At 38.7% G+C, this 20,315-nt stretch overlaps 1 protein-coding gene across 7 annotated transcripts in view; it reads left to right on the forward strand.

Moving 5' to 3' along the window:
* The window catches only part of EPHA6 (EPH receptor A6), a 394,139-nt gene that overhangs the window by 229,471 nt on the left and 144,353 nt on the right, over positions 1-20,315 (forward strand). The window contains exon 1 of one of the 7 annotated variants that reach the window (XM_053386367.1): positions 893-1,067. The exons of the other annotated variants lie outside the window; for them this stretch is intronic. The gene's annotated coding sequence lies outside the window, so the exon portion shown is untranslated. Of the gene's footprint in view, positions 1-892; positions 1,068-20,315 lie in introns of those variants that run through there. 7 annotated transcript variants of the gene reach the window in all.

Consider the following 20,315-nt stretch of genomic DNA (forward strand, 5'->3'; position numbering starts at 1 on the left):
TTCATGTACATAGAAGCTGAAAGAAGCATTTTGAACTTGTGACCTAGGAGAGATATGTACCCTTCAGTTCATTTTGATCAATCTTACATGGTGCATACTAATTCTCGTGAAATTGTTTGTCTACGTTAAGGATTTTTAGCAAGATCACTGATGAGTATCTGTATTAAAAGGTGATAAATCTGACACCAAGAATAAAGGTCACTTAGTCTGCTAAACATTGTTTCTAAATCAAACTCTCACTTGCTGTTGGACAATCTAGAAGAATGGGCTGAATTGAATTTTGTCAGGGAAGTACAAGCCCGTGGAAATGGCAAGAGTATGATTGACCAGCACTTTTGACTGAATCATCTGGTTTGCAACTAATTAAGGAGTCTAGGAAGCCTTCTTGCCTCATTTAATATATAAACTGGGAAGAAATGTGTAAAAACTATGGAGTATCAGTGTCAGTAGATATTTATTTACTCTGATCAGAAAAGTCACAACTACCAAACCAGTTGTTCATAAATGCCATCGGCCAGGAGTCAGCTTTGCCTGAAGAGGAACAAGGCAGAGTGAGTTCAGCTGCAGCTGATCAGCCTTCAAGGATACAGAGTAGAAGGCACTGATGAGAACCAGCTGGCTTCAGCCTTCTTAAGCAGAGCTTCCAGCAGCAGCCAGATGCTTGTAGCGATGCTTGTAGTTCCTGGCATGACCTTGCTGCTTCCTGCTGGTCTTGACCCCATTGGATTACCTGACCCCTGGAGCATCTAGCCATGTAGATTGCTGTTCCCCCAACCCTAGGACTGGACCTAGGATGCTGACTCTGTCTCTAGACAAGTACACCTCAGAGACTCCTCTGGTTGGCTAGCTTTCCCCTCCACTGAGCTCTACACCTTGTGGCTCAGCAGTGAGACTACACCAATAAAGGGGAAATTGCTGGGGTTCTTCCTCCTACCAATACTGTTAAACAGGAATGTCTACCGACTCCATTTCTGTTTAATTTAGTTGTTAATGCACTGTCTCGGTTCTTGTTCTATCCCAGAGGCTGTATGCAAATAACATGGTTTTGTATCAGCTGCACGAGTAAAGTGAGATGTTTGCCAAGGAATTTCAGGGAAATGTTTTCTGGTGCAGGTTAGTAATATTTACAGGATCAGCTGGACCTCCATAGAAATTGTATGTGGAAATTTAATATTATAATTAGACCTTGGGCCAAAAAGGTGGGGGGGATACTTTAAATTGTTAACAATTGGACTGGTTAAAGTATTTTCTCCATACTTCTGTTATGTTAAGAGTTCTCATCTCCTTGAAAGTACTCACCTGTATTAAAGTCAATGCACTTTGATAAGCTTTTGGTGTATTGATGTTCCAAATTTGTCCTCTCTGTGGCTGGAAAAGAATTATCTAAAACACTGTTAGACCACATATTGTGTGTCCATGCACAAGATGCCTGATATTTGTCATTATGTAATCTACTGTATTATCTATAATCACCAAAGGAAAGAATATGTCAAAAATATTTAGTTGATTTGACTAGTGCTGGTGATTCTTTTGATTAGTATTGATTATTCTTACAAGAAGGCAAATGTCTATAGTTTCACCAGCACCAGCTTTGTAATGCACCTGCTCAACCTGTAACAAAAGTTTAAAAATATTTTAAAGTTTTTTTTAAAAAAGGGAGGAAATGGGACGAGATTATTTTTTTAAAGGAGGAAAGGGGGTGAGATTTTTGTGGTCCAGTGCAAAAGGTATGGGGCTCAAACTTTGAATGTACATGTACATTCAAAGTTTAACAAATTATGTGCTACTTATTTTATACATGCTTTTCTGTCTGTCACCTTGAACTAGTTCTTCAGTAAACACCTTTTTGCAGTTCAACTACAGTCCCTGAAAATTATTGATAGCATTTTTCTCCAAGGTGGTGTGCGTTGTTCTCCCCCTCCCCATGTAATTCCCACAACAACCCTGTGAGGTAGGTTAGGCTGAGAGGCAGTGTCTAGCCCAAGGTTGCCCAGTGTCTTCATGGCAAAGTGCAGATTTGAACCCTGGTCTTCCAGGTCCTAGTCTGACACTCTAACCACTACACCATGCTGACTGATCTGTGGTGGTTGTTCCTGCTGCACAACTGTCAGCTGATATAGGTCGTCTTCTGTTTCTCGGCTCTGTGATTCACTGTGTGACACATGAGCACTGTTTGGCTGCTGCAGTTTTTATTCTGACTTTTTGGGAGTAGATTTGTTGTCTGTGCTCACTTTTGTGAAAAATTCATGTATTTGATCCTGCCTATCAACAAAAAGAGTCTGTGCTGTGGAGCTTTCTTCATTAAAGGAGTATTAAACAGATGCATTTTGAAAATGCCATGTGGTTGTAATAGTTCTTCTAAATATGACATTTCCATTCTCCCCCCCCCCCCAAAAAAAAAGAATTATGCTATAGAAGGGTGAATCTTTTTTCTGTTTTTTTTGGGGGGGGGAAGCAAACCTGTAGTTCAAGCACATGTTGTTCAGAGGAAGACAAACTCACATGTAAGATCAGAATAGGTAAGAGTGATGTAGGCGGGAGACAATTATCTAGCTTCCTAAGTGCCTATTCACATGATCCTTTCAGTGTGCAGTGGCTGTCATTTCAGAGGACATTCTGAGCCAGTACAAAATTTGTTAAACTACAACAAAGCATCCGTAGAGCTATGGTACTTTGGGAGGAAAGGCGAGATGTGACTAATAAAAAAAAATCTGGGTTTTGTTTTGTTCCAAAGGACCTGCCCTTTCGTACAGGTAAGTTTAAGCATGAGCAAATTCCAGAGCAAATCCCCCTTGGAACTAGTCAGATGCAGAATGTTTTATAGGATGGGAAGTGAGGCATTTATTCACACCTGAATTACAGAAGGAAGTTATTGCGGGACCTATTTAGGGGTTTTCAGAGAAGCCCTTACTGTGACAATTTAATGACACACTTTCAAGGTAAAATACTTTGTCCACATCAATTTTTCATATGTAAGGCAGGCACTGGGCAATTTCATATCTCTGAGTAAAGTGAAATGGAAAACTGCTGAGTCTATTCATTATGTTGCACATTTTATTTAGCACATTCTGGATAGGTTTGTTTTTTTTTTGCTTTGAATTTATTCACTAGGTAACTAAACTGATCTAAATAATGAAAAGCAAAATGTTGCTTCACAAAATAATCTCTGCTTAATTTATCTTTGTGAAATTTTAATTATCTCAGCACTCAGCTCTCATAAGTACAATCTTAAATTAAATGAACTAATTCAATAGCCTTTTTAAAGCAACAATAAACAATTCCCTATCTAGCCAATAACTAGTGATGTCATTCATTGACAGTACATACAGGAAATTAAAACCCTTACAAACTTTTACTTAATATTTTCCTTCATTATCACTAGCAATATCACCATAAAGCACCTTCTCTTTTGGCATATTTATGGACCTACTGCCACACAAACTTCTAGTAGAATATAGTGCTTCCCCAGAACTGTAATTCCTTACTGGGATTCAACACAATGGTTAAACTTCCTTCCCTCTTCCTTCAAAGTGTAATATTTGAAAATAGGCATTTCAACTCCAGAACTGGTTAAATAAATAAATAAAGGTTTTCCAAAATAATCGAGTAGAATTTTGAACAGAGCACTGTATATAAATGTTCAATTTTTCTTCACCTGCCAAAATGTCCTTCCCTCCAGCATTTCCTTCAAATTTGCTACAGCCTATGTGTGTGTGCAAATATATGGTTGACAAGGTTGATTCAGTCCCAAGCAAATTAAAATGTGTGTCCATTGTTATAAATCTTTCAGTGTGCTTTGGGGAAAAGAACGAGGGTCTTATACTTTTATCTATTTCGCCTTTCTAGCTGTGTTTCATTACTTGATACACATATAGGTAACCGAATGCAGCTGGATCTATATTGAAAATCTTATTGGCATGGAATTGCTATGTCAGTTCTGTTCTGTTCAGATCCTTCACATGCTTTCTCCTAAATTTAATACCATGTAGTATATTTTAGGATGCCTTTGTTTATACTTTAAATGAGATTTGTCCAGGATTTGTTTTTCTTGAAAGTTTGAAATATAGATAGCATTAAAAGTACCAATGCAAGGGGGAATGAATTTCCAGTATTTAAAGGCACAGAGTCAAAAACTTTTCTTCTCATTTTAGCATCATCTATTCCTTGAAATCTATGAATTCATTTAGTATATTCTATAGGAGTGGCTGAACACAGGGTATCCACTGGAACTACTCCAGCACTGTGTGCTAAAGCAGTATGGTAATTTATCTAAAACATCCCTGGCAGATAAATATCTTCTTTCAACATATCCTTAACCATCGAGGACGGGCAATGAAGTAGTGGTTTTTCTAGTTAAACGCACATGATTTACTCAGCCATGATCGGTACATAAAAAGGTTCTCATAAAACAAGCATAAGTAGTAATTGTAGAGCTTCCCATAACAACATCTCACTCCCAAGTTATAATGCAATGTCAAGCAATATTCTTATAACCTTTCTTTACTCTTCTAAAAGGGATGATATATGCCAAAAATCATTAAGTATGAAGGTATTTTTAAACACTGAGCAGTATGATAGCAGTTTTCCAGTTCTACAATATCCTTTTTGAAGTGCCGGAACCAGAACTGTATACAGCAGTGGTTTTCAACCAGTGTGCTGTGGCACCTTGAATGATGGTCAGGGGTGCCACAGACAACACTGGCCTCTGTCCCTCTTTCCTTCCATCCCTCCTCTATTGCCCTCTCACGTCTCTGCCTCCCAAAGGCTTGCACAGCTGTTTATTGAAGCAGCTCTGCTGCTGCCACAGCTGCCTCCCAAGATAATGTGCTGGCCTCACATTCACGTTTGGTCAGTCTCCGTTGGGCCACTAAGGCTGGGGGCATCCTCTTCCCAGGCCCCTGTGGGGCAGTGTGAAGAGGCACCTCTCTTTGGGGGGCTGCTCAGAGACCAGGGTTGGCAGCAGCAACTGCCTGAAGACCCCCAAGGAGAGAAGGCTGAGGGAACACCCCACAAGGGAGCGTGTTCAAAAAAAGGCAAGAGGTGACATAACTGGGCTCCTAAGCCCCACAGGGGTGCTGCCGAAAGAAGGTAGTTGGTCAAGGGAGCCATGGGCTCGAAAAGGTTGAAAACCTCTGGTATACAGTATTACAAGTTTAGTAGCACTATTCAATACTGTTCTGTAGTAGCACCATTGATTTGTACAAAGATATTGTGATATTGGCAGCTTTACTTTTGATTCCCTTTCTAATTATCTAGTAAAATGGTCTACTGGTTGCTGATTTGACAAAGGTCCTCAGCCCTGCCACACACTATGGTATTTTTCCTTACGTTGGAAAATACCACACTATGGTATTTTTTGCATGGATCCACCATACCATCCCTTCCCAGCCCCTCATTAGATTTGCTCTGCAATTGCTAAGTATTTTATTACAATGCAAAGTTGTAATACCCAAACTGGAGATACCCAAACTGTCGTTTTGTGGTATATAACCAGCATAATATAACCAACATGCTTAACTTTAATTAACGCATGAAGCTGTCCTGCCAGGCTTAGCTAAGTCACAACCCCTCACCATGGGAGAAAGGGTTACCAAACTCTTTGTTCTCTCTCCTTTCACCACGTGAACCTGACCAATAATGATGTCTAAGCTGGATACTCCGAGCTTTGATCATACGGCTTTAACAAGCCATCTGTATGTTTTATATAAATAATTTAGAAACGTTTACGATTTTGAAATTAAGATATACTGCCTGTCTTTTCTTGGTGCTGTATGGGAAAGCACACAAATCAGACCTTTGAAGAGTTTGTAAGTAAACAATATTTAATTTACCAAACATGGTCTTTTTCTGTGCTAGAGGAAGTGGGGAGATTTGGAAGCAACTTAGAATGGGATATTTTAAAGGTCTAACAGCCTATATTTCCACGCTTTACTTTGCTGCATGTTTTGTGATTTTAAATCTCTGCTGGGTCTGTCTCACCAAAAAGTACTTGCCCCAAATCTTGATTTAGGCATCCAGGAAATACTCCTTGTTATTTTACTTACAGAGGAACATGGGTGGCACTGTGGTCTAAACCACAGAGCCTAATGTTTGCCCATCAGAAGGTCGGCGGTTTGAATCCCCGCGATGGGGTGAGCTCCCGCTGCTCGGTCCCTGCTCCTGCCAACCTAGCAGTTCAAAAGCACGTCAAAGTACAAGTAGATAAATATGTACCATCCCAGCGGGAAGGTAAATGGCATTTCCGTGCGCTGCTCTGGTTCGCCAGAAGTGGCTTAGCCATGCTGGCCACATGACCCGGAAGCTGTACGCCGGCTCCCTCGGCCTGAAAGCAAGATGAGCGCTGCAACCCCAGAGTCATCCGCGACTGGACCTAATGGTCAGGGGTCCCTTTCCCTATTTTACTTACAGTATTCTATATTTTCAACCAAAATACAAGAACCAACACTTTTTCTATGAGCAGGGCTAGTCATCTTTTTGAAGTTCCTCAGTCTATGCTTGTATCCATTTTTAAGTTTCATATGAATGGCAGCCTTCTTTAGAGGAGAAAACAGAAGCAATCTACACAAAATTGGTGACATTCCGTGATCTCTATAGAAGTCTGTTTCCCTATATCCCAGCAAGTGATTTCAGTCAACAAGCCCTTATGATAATAAACTGGAACCTTTAAAATCACTATGCGTAAAAAACAACTACTCTACAGATTAGTTGTTTAAATAAATTGACGGCAATAATGATATTTAGTCCATATTTATATGGGCTCCTAACTGCTACAAGCATTTAACAAGGTTGAATGAAGGGTAGATGTTTTCAACAATTATGTAACCTTTTAGTGTCAGTCATTAGCTAAACAATCGTTGACTCTCAATGACTGATCTTTTCCAGAAGCAAAAACAAATGAAACCCGAATCCTGACTTTGTTTTTGCTTTTCTCAGAAGACAGAATTGTCTTTAGTAGATTCATTGTTAATAGTTGGCAAGATTGGATTACAGCAGTTGAAGCCACACTATTTTAAAACATGGGGGAAGGGGGCAGAATTTTATTTTGTAAGCATCTTGCAAATGTAATACATTTAAATTTAGGTATTAAATTTAACATTTTTATGACAGATTATCTAAATATATGATAAGTGGATAAGGCTGTTGGCCATCTTTTTTCATTTAAGCTTTTCATGACAAATTATCCTCTAAACATTCAGTTTATAAAGGCAGTCAATCTATGAACTTTAAAACCTTTTTTTAAAAAATAAATAAAAACTGCCCCACTCTGGGTTAGGCAGCTGCAGCCATTATCTTCATTATACCAAAAAGTTTCTTGGTTCTGTCCCAACAAACACGGCACTGAGATAAATTAATCTGGTAATTGAATCAGTTTTGAATTGAATTGAATTTAATATGGTAATTTGATCATTAGTAAACTGGTGGCTTGTGGAATAAATTGTGATTGAAACAAATACATTGTTTTATCTTTACACAAACATTTCATTTAAAGAAAAATATTTGCCTGATAAGCAAGATATGCTGCAGTATCTTTGGCTGAGCCATGGTTGGGGACTTAAATGCCAGCTGAGCATTCATCTGCATGAACTAGAGATCTTCTGTAGATTAAACTGCTCATCACAGTGGATCTTGCCATAGGATTTCCCCCAAAGTGATTGAACTGTCAGCAAGTATGTGATTGAAACAAACTGAAATTCCTTGCCTGCTTAGAGAGGAATTCTTAACTCAAAATAGTAAAATATTAACCTGTAAATCCTTGATTGTGTAATAAATCAACTAAAACTGATTATAATTGAACTAAAATTTATTAAATCAAGTGAGATCTCTACATTAGTATGAAATATATAACCAAGCCATAAAACACTTACTGATCAAAATTAAAAGTTGATGCACTTCATAAATACAAGAATAAAGCCAACTGAAGTGAATAATTGATAACGCAACCTCTGTCCCTACAAACAGGATGGTAGGATGCTTTGATGTGTGTTAATCCTTTCTGATGTTGATTTTAAACACCTTTAAGCATTTTTAATTGTTTTAACTGTTTTTATTGATAATTTAACTAGTTCTTCTAAACCACTTTGCAGTTTTACTTGTTTAGTTTAAATAAATAAATATGATGCCATTCAAATCAATTTTTAGATAATATAGGTTGATTACGCCAACAAAAAGCTGCAAGGCTTAGTAATACTTCAGCAGTTCATTTCTTAAAAGTACAAGCTACAGTACAGTAGATGGAAACAGCTGGACTTAAAAGGGAACACACATTTGTGTCTTCTCTTCCAGAAAATAAGCTGAAAGGTCTTGGAATCTGAAGGCTGTAAAAGACCCAGCTAAATAGCTGCGATTTAAAATTTCAAGGTGCTTTACAAAAATTATGTGTAGTTTTTTCAGAAAGCTACCATGGAGACAACTTAAATTGTCTAGAGGTCCATTTGCCTGGTAATATCTTCTGCTCTGAGCTGGATCTGGGATGTAACATTCTTTGTTAATGACCCACTCAGGCCTAGTTCTGAGAATCCTCCTGAGTTCGAGTAAGTGGCAGATGTGTAAGTCACAATTGGCTTTTGTTTCTGGAATGTAGTAAGTTGTTCCTCAAGGCATAATATTGGCAACTTATTTGAATATCTGCTGAATGTTTGGTTCTAGCAGCTAATGATGAGGCATTGCGTGTTAGACACAATGCAAAAGGTCTATCTACCCAAATTCAGGAGGTGTACCTCATCACTTATAACCTCTTGTCTGCTTTCCTAACTCAATGAATGGGCCACTCTTATACACACTGACAATAAGAATTATCCCGAACTAGTTACGTTGTGGTTGTGGTGGGCATGGTAACTGATTTGTATGCCATACACCTAAATTTAAATGTTAAACAAATTTGTTCATGTCAGTCGTTTGAATATGAAGTTGACAGAAAAGCCATTTTACTTCCATCATAATATTTAAACAGAGCAGAGCAGGGGTTGGATATCAGTTAGGGAGTATATTCTGTCTCCAGTTGGTATGAGGTACCCTAAAACTTGCCAACAAAGGTCCGTATAGTTAAAGCTATGGTTTTCCTAGTAGTGATCTATGGAAGTGAAGGCTGGACCATAAAGAAGGCTTATCACCAAAGAATTGATGCTTTTGAATTATGGTGCTGGAGGAGACTCTTGAGAGTCCCATGGACTGCAAGAAGATCAAACCTATCCATTCTGAAGGAAATCAGCCCTGAGTGCTCACCGGAAGGACAGATCCTGAAGCGGAGACTCCAATACTTTGGCCACCTCATGAGAAGACTTCGTGGAAAAGACCCTGATGTTGGGAAAGATGGAGGGCACGAGGAGAAGGGGACGACAGAGGACGAGATGATTGGACAGTGTTCTCGAAGCTTCCAACATGAGTCTAACCAAACTGCGAGAAGCAGTGGAAGACAGGAGTGCCTGACGTGCTCTGGTCCATGGGTCACGAAGAGTCGACAACAACCCTAAAACTGCAATACTATACTTAATACGTACCGTAGGATGAGTTCCACTGAAACAGAGGGACAACTTCTGTGTAAACACACACAGGATTGTACTGTAAGTAACCTATTTGCTGATGAAATTTTGAGAGACTTTTCTACAAAACTGACAGCCCAAGCAACTGCCTGTTGATAGAGAACCCAAGAAAAGTTTTCCAAAGTATTAAATTCAACTAACTTATATGAGAAGGCCATACATATGCATATGGGTTCAGTAATGTTTGTACCCAGATAAGTGTATATAGATTGCAGCCCAAGTTAGTTAGTTATTGAATTTTATATCCCACCTTTTTCTTTCCAAGGATCTCAAGGTGGCATACCTGGTTCTCCCCACAACAGCCCTATGAGGTTGGTTAGGCTGAGAGGTAATGACTGGCCCACGTACTCCATAATTACTTATCAAAAAGCAAATGATGTCAAATTTCAAAATAAATGATTTCTGAATTTGCTTCACATACAATTTATACATTTCTGAAATAAAAACAAATTTACTATAAAAGATGATGATGATTGATTTATATGTTTTATATGCCCATCTGGCTGGAGAATATATCTCCTTTTATATTTTGTATTAAAATTATAGTAAAATGTCAACTACATATTTGCTTTAAACTACAGGAATGGCAAAGTTCAGATATTAAATCCACATTGCTCTAAAGATATTTCACCATATGAGATGTTATCAAAAAAATAATAAGAGTAGTACCTACCAATGTTTATATGTAAAGGAAGAATATTATTTAGGCACAAACCACCACTTTTCAAGATGTCCAAATTAATAAAATCTTTAGAATTGTTCCCTGACCTTCAATATTTTACTTTCCTACATTTGTGTACTATTTCTGCTGTGTAATTAGTGATGTAAATTCCTTTACATACATTTCTAATGTTAATTCATATTACAAGAGTTCAAATAAAAAGGAATAGGTAGAACAGAATGAAGCCCACCTCTTTCTGAACTCAAGTCAAGAAAGTTTATTGGGTTAAAACATAACATAAGGGTGTAAAAGAAATTGGCTGGTCTATTAAATGTTAAATGAGCATTTTCAGTTACTCTTTGGGGATTTTCCTGTGGGTAAGCTTCAGGATCATTAAAGGCTGTTTCCAAGTGTCTTTTTGGCTAAACTGTTCTTTTAACGGTTCAGGAGTTCATTGCATTAGGAAGGAAAAGAAGGGAGCAAGAAATAAGAATTTATCCAGCAATATAGCAGAGCCCTATCTATGCCTGTGTAGAGCAGAAAGGTGTATAGGATGAGGAGTTAGCCTGGGAACGCGGGTGGCGCTGTGGTGTAAACCACTGAGCCTAGGGCTTGCCGATCAGAAGGTCAGTGGTTTGAATCCCCACAATGGGGTGAGCTCCCATTGTTCGGTCCCAGCTTCTGCCAACCTAGCAGTTCAAAAGCACATCAAAGTGCAAGTAACTAGGTACCACTCTGGCAAGAAGGTAAATGGCGTTTCCGTGTGCTGCTCTGGTTTCGCCAGAAGCGGCTTAGTCATGCTGGCCACATGACTCGGAAAAACTGTCTGCAGAGCGGACAAAAGCTGGCTCCCTCAGCCTGAAAGCGAGATGAGCGCCGGAACACCAGAGTCGTTCGCAACTGGACTTAACTGCCAGGGGTCCCTTTACCTTTACCTTTTTTAGAGCAGAAAGGTGTAGAGGAGGAGGAGGTAGCCCTTTTCGGCCTGGGGGAAGCGTTGGGAGTCAGACACACAGTGCACTCACATGCACAATCACCACACATTCAGCACACACATTCAGGTTCACACTGTGGTTTACGATTCTGGCCTGTTTGCATTATGCACAGTTAAAACCAACTGCCAGTTTGTTCCCAGTTCAAACAAAAACAACTGGTTAGTTCAAAAGAGAAGCAAAGACTTCAAGTGGCACACCAAGAAGAGCATGCGCAAGGATGTAACACTCAAGTTTATAGTTACATCTGAACTAGCATTATATCCAATCCACACCATACATTAAAAACATATTTGACACACATTTAAAGCACATGACTTCCCCCTAAAGAATCTTGGGAACTGTAGGTTTTAAACAGAGATACAATTCCCAGCATCCTTTACAAACTACAGTTCCCAGAAATCTTTGGAAGCTTTGTGCTTTAAATGTACACTGAATGCACACAAAAGTATCCTTTTGAATAGTACTTTGAATATAAAAAAACCCAGAGAGAATTAGCTTAGATTTGAATGTTTTCAGTAGGTTAATGATCTAAATATTTTTTGCCATATCTAAGTTCCTCATTAATTTATATCATGAATGGTAACATGGTAAAATACTGCACACCTGCCTTTTGTTTAGCAGGTTCTGCTTAAAGGATAAAATATCATTTGCATTTTCTCCCCATTAACAAGCCAGTCCCTTGGTGAGAAATGAAACCTGCAATACAATAAAATTTACATGAAACAAGCTGTCATATGAGAGCTATGTAGTTGGAATGGTGCCAGTCAATAATAGATTGCATACCTTTGGTTAATTTATTAGCCACCTGTTCCTGAATTACATTATAGCAGCGCATTAAGAAGCTATCTTGAGAGCAGCATTTGGTGTTTTGGGCCTTTGGGGTATCTTTTCTTAATAACAATAACAATCGGAGAGGTGAAGTTAAAGAATATTGCAGCATACATGGAAGAGCAAGAAAAGCAAAACACTAAAGCTCAACCTTTTTATTTAGTATCAATGAATTCCCTCAATTAATTTGGCTTTCTTTTTCCTTTGAAATTAATAGACTTTCCTGAGATGATAACATTGTTTCTCATTCAGGTAAAGAGGAAACTATTATGAAATAATAATTTAAAACCTATCTGCACTGTGCAGTACTATTTGTAATTATGTGATTTATATAGCTCTTTGTGAAACCATAAAGAGGGTTTATAAAAGAGGATCTATGTATTATGAAAACATCAGTTCCTTGATTAACACAGAGACATTCCAAAGAATGAAGGTAGTGGACTTTTCTGTTTTGTGGACTTGGATCAGATCTTTGTTTTGTAGCCTTTGGTTCCCCACAAAACCTTTATAAGCCCAAACTAAGAGACATTCCAGAAATTAGAACTGTATTTAGATTTAGTCCACAACTTTTACCTTAATGGAGGTTTTGACACTGATTTCAGTGATAAATTCCATTCAGTGTGCAAGGATGGCTGCTTTTTTTTTAAGGCTTTTAATAACTTAAAATGTCATTTCACACAGTGATTGAGAGTTAAGAGTTTGTTTTTCTGTGGCTTTTCCTGTTTGGCAAATGTGTGATTGAAGGAAGGAGACCCTTGCGAAAGAGTGTTCCTGTGAATTAAAAATTGCCAAATAGACGCTAGAACAATTATCATTGCTAATACTATGCAGCTGCAGGGGGGGCACTCAGTAAGGAAAATGTTAAGCTACCACTGATTTCTCTGTGTGAGAACAAAAGTAGCAGGGGTGGAGGAAAGGGACATTTTTGTGTGGTACCATCTTGCCGGTAAGTGGTGGTTGAGGCCCGACATGGCATCTCCTCTCTCACCCAGATGCACAGTGCCATTTTAGAACATTTCCTTGTCCCCTCTGGCTGCTGCGGAGGCTCCCACCAAACCCATCCTTCAAATGAGCCAATCTGTGGCATCCCCTGGGAGGGGGACAGGACGACCATCTATTTAGCCCAGCTGACCACTCAGCAAAATAGCAGCAGAATGTGCTTAAGCTTTTGTCTTTCCCTTCCTGCCATTTTTCTGTAGCATGATCATGCTCTCTCTCTCTCTCTCTCTCTCTCTCTCTCACACACACACACACACACACACACACACACAAACACACACACACCCCGTATGCTGATTATCCCTCCACAGACTTCCAGTTGTGTGAATATTCTTACAAGCACAAAGCTGAAAACCTGTAGGAATAGTAACTTTGGAGGGTAGTAGAGAGGGAGAAATGTAACCTTTAGTCAAATGACCTGGACCCATATCTAAACACGAAACCCAATAGATAACCCTAAACAGCATCATGTAAATGGAATAGGAAGTTAATGGACTGCTAATTTAATAAACTAGACTATATTGTACAGCCTATTTTGACATTATCCTTTGTCCTATATGATCTGGGTGAGTAAAATAGGAAACTGTCTTTCTACAGAAATGCACAGTGGATTAGTTTTGTACTTCTATTTATCTGCAATTAATTGGGTTATACACATACACAAATGAAACATGTATCATTGTGTTCATATTCCTGTTCTGGGTCTAATTATTTAGTTATCTATATTTGTTTCTGTTCTTGTTGCATTACTAATTGGCTATATTCCATGACTACAAAACACTTCTAAACTGAATACAATACACTTCTTTGAATACAGGATTTATTTTCTTCAGATATAAAAATAGCATTGAAATCAGTAGTAAGAAATCATTTATTTCTATATTTAAAACATTTTCCCCTCACTTTTCAGTCAAAAAATTATCCCAGGGAGGCTTACATGATCAATAAAAATAAGACAGGCCCTCAAAGTTATAATATAAGAGACAAAGCATAGTTACAAGTTATTTAAGTCACGTGCTGGGATGGAAGCAGTTCAAAGAAAGGCGGATCCAAAATTCATCTGCCAAACTTGAGAAAGATTTTCAGCATCCCTTCCCTGACTCCCCACTGCTTGCTGTAATCTGAAGTAGTTGCTGCTATTTAGCAATACAGTCGTACCTTGGAAGTTGAACGGAATCCGTTCCAGAAACATTCGGAAACCAAAGCGCAGCTTCTGATTGGCTGAAGGAGTTCCTGTAGCAAATTGGATGCCATGGAAGCCCCATTGGACTTTCAGCTTCCAAAAGAACGTTCGAAAACCGCAACAGTCACTTCTGGGTTTCCATCATTTGGGAGCTGATTTGCGGGGGGAGCCAAGGTATGACTGTAATTGATGAAGGGAGGAGCTTGACAATCATTACTTTTAAAAATGAGCATTTTTCAAATGTCAAAAACAAAAAGTATTTGCCAGATGCAAAACAACTTAAATACACTATACAATCCTCTGTTTGATTTATTATTAATTTATCATATATTATTTTTTAACATATTTCCTTACAACAGAGCAGTAGGATACCAAAACTGCATAATAACTATCAAGTTTAATGGTGTGGCACTGTGAAGCCCACAAGGAAAGAACTATATTATTATTATCATTGTAAAATAGTTTTATTGAATTTCCCATTATAACGGATAGGAAAGAACTATATTAAAAATGGACATTGACAAATGGTACCAGACTTTTTTTTTTAAAGGTCTTTTCAGTAAACTACTTTGTCTTGCTTTTAATGCAGTCCTGTGGGTTATGGATTAATCCAGTTAATGAAGGAAATTGATCAATTCCCAAACATGAGATGGAAGTTGACTGTCTTTAGCTATTTGTTCTCATGCTGCTGAAATAGCCATTTTCAAGCATTAAGAAGGATGTGAGCAGCTCAAAAACAGCCAAGTATATTAAAAGCAGTCAAAGAGCTGTCTTATGACAAAGCGATAGAAAGGGTCTTACACAGCAAGTTTTGTATTAATAAGAGGGATCCATATACCGGTAGTTAAGGTTGCTAGAATTGTTTGTGTTGTTTAAACACGGTCAAAAGCAGAGACACAATCTCTACATGTTATTGCATTATACTGAGCTTTTCATATTCCAGTTATTGAATTTTACTTTTCAGAATTGCAATTTGGGATTTTTTAAGTTGAAGAATTCAATTCACCTCATGATTTATCAGTGTTACTAAACATTCTTATTGCTTAAAGAATCTTAGCTTGCCATCAATGGATCCATTATTTGCACTAGGTGACCTCAGTGGCTCGGAATGCCCATTAGCAATTTAAGTTAATGTGCAAACTACGACTGGTCCTCAACAGGGAATTCCCAGTGCTTTTTGTAGAACTAAGATAGTAGTCATATTTTTAAAAGAAACCTTATCAGCAGGTAGGAAACACAGCAGGAAAGATATTAATGTTGGACTCTTCAGTGCATTTGGAGGCCTGACCGGAAGAGTCAGTGTTCCTAGTATGAACAAATATATATGAGGGGAGATGCAACAGTTTGGGCTTCACTCATTCTTAGAAGTTAAAAGATTTTCAATTGTTTATTATGATATGATGATAGTCAATATTGCATTCATTCCAGAAGTTAGCAGATAAATAAGCTTTGAATACCCATTTTTGTGTGAAAAGTATTACACTGCAATCACTAACAATTAGTTTTCCAATGAATGGGGTGCATCTGAATTGTACTTATTACACTGAAATATGCTGTTAAATGGGACGCGGGTGGCGCTGTGGGTTAAACCACAGAGCCTAGGACTTGCCGATCAGAAGGTCGGTGGTTCAAATCCCCGCGACGGGGTGAGTTCCCGTTGCTCAGTCCCTGCTCCTGCCAACCTAGCAGTTCGAAAGCAGGCCAGAGTGCAAGTAGATAAATAGATACCGCTCCGGCGGGAAGGTAAACGGTGTTTCCGTGCGCTGCTCTGGTTCGCCAGAAGCGGCTTAGTCATGCTGGCCACATGACCCGGAAGCTGTACGCCAGCTCCCTCGGCCAATAAAGCGAGATGAGCGCCGCAACCCCAGAGTCGGTCAGGAATGGACCTAATGGTCAGGGGTCCCTTTACCTTTACCTTTACTATGCTGTTAAATGATAATAATACATTTCAAGCATTACCTCTTCTAAAATGGCAATGTATATATTTGGATGGGAATTGTAATTTGATATTGATAAAATGTGGTTGTCACTGGATTTTAATAAAAATTATGTACAAAAAATAAAAATAAAATAAAATGGCAATGTAAAGGACCAACTTTGTACTCAGCAGTTTAGGCAGCTGGTCAGGACAAAACTTGTGCCAGACCAGGAAACACAAGGGACTTTTCCTGTTCAGCACCACCTGTGCACATGCTGATCAGGAACAACAGGGAGCAAAAGAAATGTTGAATACCTGGGCAGGCCAGGTAAATTATCTGATTGGGTACAGGAGTGGTGTGTGGGTGTTGTTGATTTGGTGGCTGGAGCCTGTCTGGACCTGACTACCAAAATTTACTGTGAACAGAGCATAAATTAATGAGCTAGTATCTGTAGTAGATGTTGGCTGCTTGGTAGAGCTTTAAAAGCAGGAACAGGGATGGTGAACCATGTTTGTAGCCTAACAAGCTACATGGTTAGGATGGGTGCCTGATCAAATGTTGGCAGTGCCAGTTTCCAATGTTAGGTAAGCAAAAAGGAATTCTTTGCAATACTTTAAATGGGTTGCCTACAAATAAGTTTCATATGGGAGAAAAGAGGTTCAGTAGTTTATACAGGTAGGTACAGAATGGCTATTAACAGTTGCATTTGACTGGACTTAACCGTCCAGGAGTCCTTTACCTTTACCTAACAGATTGTTTACTCCAAGTCTGCTAAATAGAAAGATTTCTAGCTATTCTTGCAAAAGCTATTTATTCTACATAAGGGTAGTGAAATTACTAGTAGGAGAGACTGGAACATTTCCTGAAATATCATTGAACTTGGAAGTTGCTACTGATAGAATTAATTAGGACTGTTGATGAATGATGCTGTTTTAATTAAAAATGATTTGGTCTGCTCAGGATTTGTACATTTCATGTTCAGCATCATGTTAATGAATCATTACTATGTGCTTATTGTTCTGTGATTTCATTGTTTGCATCATGCAACTTGATTGACAAAGTTGAAATATGTAACCTAAAAGCTGAAAACTATTTCTGCTGTTTCACGTGCTATTTAAATTGTAATTTTAATATATCGTTTAAATTAGGATTTCAGTTTGATTTTTAATGTGATCCTTTGTAAGTTGCCCTAGGAACTTGTTGAAGAGCAGAGCATACCTCCGTAAAATTTCGTAAATGAAAAAAATCCCTACATATAGAATTAGCATGTAGGGAGAAAATTAATGTATCAGCTAATCTAGAATCATTCTTCATTTTATCTAATTTTCCATTGGATTTCAAATAATTTTCACTTTATTTTATTTTATTTTATTTTTGTATGTGAATCCTCATCTGCAGTCTGAAATAGTTCCCAAGCAGCCACAAGTTTACTGTCTCAGTGAAAACTTTGTCTGTAGGCTTGTCTGTATATACATCATTTCATAAAGAAGGAAAGATTTACAGTTGCGAGCAGCTGAGTAAAGCAAGTCTAATTGTTAACAACCATAGCCACAAAACACTTATTACTCTGTTACTTTTTACAAGCACCAGGCCCTCAAACATTGGGGTTTGGGTTAGGGTTTAAAATGGTAACTAGCTGACCATTCCTTTAACAGATCTGTTTATTATTCCGTAACAGAAAGCGAATATCTCTTCTGAAGGAGCTACTTGATAAGAGAGATTTTTCTGATAGGTGCAGATTCTTACATATCAATGCTAAACCAAAGGCAAACCAAACCCAAAGAGTGCTGCCCCAGATTTATTTTATTTTTATTTTTTTTGTAGTAGGTAGGGGCAATCTCAGATTAAGAAGTAAATCAATTAATGTATTCCAGGTTCTGCTCCTCTTGGTCATTCTGTTTCTCATAAAACCTTATACCTTATGCCTTATACCTAGTCAGACGCTGGTTTATCTAGTTCAGTATTGCCTGAACTGACTAATAAGTGACCACTGGTGGACGAAGGTGGGGGCAGGGGGTGGTCCGCCCCGGGTGCCATCCAGGGGGATGATATTGTGTCCACCCCCACCCCCCAGGACACTCGACACTCACCACACACCACCCAAGGTGCTCGGCGCTTGCTGCACACACCCCAGGACACTCACCACGCATGCCCCCGACACGCACCATGCCCCCCGCAGGCGGTGCACCATGCCCCCGGTGCCCGAGCAGGTAGCTTCTCCACTGGTAGTGACTCTTCATAGTTTCAGGCAGGGATCTCACCCAGCCCCACCTGGAGATGTTGGGAATTGCACAAAGACTTTCTGCATACAAAACAAATGCTCTACCCTTACACTATGGCCTTTCCTCTCCTCCCTCAGGACTGTCACAACTGTTGCTGTGATGGATAGATATTTGCTCAGATACGGCTCTTATTCATCTGGCTTGGTTGATTGGGTGAGGTGGCAGTGGTAGGCCTCCGATACACATCTTACCACACAAGAAATTGGGAAACGTATAACAATGTAATTGCAGATACTGTGTGTAGTTTAGTATTCTAGTCTGTGATTGAAGTGCTGTCCATTTATTTGGAAGAGTGGTGGGAGGGAAATGCATTCCATTTGCAAGGTATACATACCACATGCGTACCGTTTTAGGATCAAAATTTCCCTCTGCACGCACAAATGTACATACATGGTTTCTTATTTTCTCCCAGTTTGCAGGAAACCATTTTGACTGGAAATATAGTGGGGGGGGGGGAAGGATTTAACACATACACAGCCACTGATTTGAGGGAATTGGCGGCCTCCCTCCCACTCACTGCATTTCAGTTTTGTTTTTTTGAAAAAAGTTTCTGAAGATCCATTCTCCTGTGTATCTAGTATAAGTTTCCCTTATTCAAGGATAATGGTAATGCAAAACCCATTTGGCAGACAGTTCCTCAACTTTACAGGATGAGGTGCTCATGGCAGAAGTAATAAAACAATACTCATGAGTGTTTAAATTTCATGCCTAGTAGAAAACAATGGAATCATCTGAGGCATATTCCTGCTTGTTCTAACTTGTGTTTTCTACATATTCTGTTATGTGCGTATTTTCTTTTTAAAACTGGAATCTTAGAAGAGAGCCTATGTTTTATACAATGGTTTATTCTAACTTCTCAGTGAATATATTTATAGACATGGGTTCAGGATAATTTTCTTCAACAAGGGAAACCAATTATCTCAATGAAAAATGGACCATTACTGATGTATTGTTCCCATTGTTTTTAAAAGAAACACACAAATTTCCATTGAATGTATTTTTACATTTACCAACAAAACCCATTGTTACATTTTCTCCTGTGGGTCTGAACTCCTGTGAGTTGGAAGAAAAGTGAATCGGCAATGCACACAAAATATATTTTGTGTTGCTTACATACAATAGTGTCTAAGAATTGGGAAGTCTGCTGTGAATTCACTATGGGCAAACCACTTACTCAGAGCCTACAGCTGAGCTAAAAGTTCTTAAGAGAATCTTTTTTGACTCGGATTTGGAGGCCAATCCCAAAGACTTGACCTCCACTTGCATCACTCCCACTTGCCTTACTCTCTCTCTCTCTCTGCACAGCCAATTCCAATTTTCCTGGTACTGGGTGTTTGTTTTTCTATACCTCTTTCTCTCCACATAGGAAGCAATACTTCCTAGTTATGCTCTCACTGATGGCATCCATCTTAAAAGCAGTTTTCAATGTCAGAATCAGAAAGCAATACTTCTTCTATGGCAAGGAAGAGAAACAGAAGTGTTGTTTGTTTGTTTGTTTGTTTGTTTGTTTAAAAGCATCAAGTAGCAAGGCAAGTGAACAATGGCACAAGAAAGTCAGGCAAAAAGCCCTCCCTGTTCCCTCGCCACAAAAATATGAAAAGTTCACCCAATTTTTCAGCCAGCAAACGGAACTGAAAAGTTAAGTGCACATTTGGGTTTAGCCACCTGACTCAGTCCTGACTTCCATCCATGTATAATATGGGAACAATAACACTTCCCTGATAGGGCTTTTTAAAGATAATGTATGTTGAAAATTTGAACACTCTAAAATTCCGTGCAAGTATGATGTGTTATCGTTTTTATAATATGAGAGGTATCTCTGTTGCTCAAGAACAAATAATGGTGTATTTCTGTTCCCTTCTATGGGGAAATTTGGTACTTGTGTTTTGCATATTTGTTTTCAATATAA

The sequence above is a fragment of the Podarcis raffonei genome, chromosome 4 (genome assembly GCF_027172205.1).
Source record: "Podarcis raffonei isolate rPodRaf1 chromosome 4, rPodRaf1.pri, whole genome shotgun sequence".
NCBI lineage: Eukaryota > Metazoa > Chordata > Lepidosauria > Squamata > Lacertidae > Podarcis > Podarcis raffonei.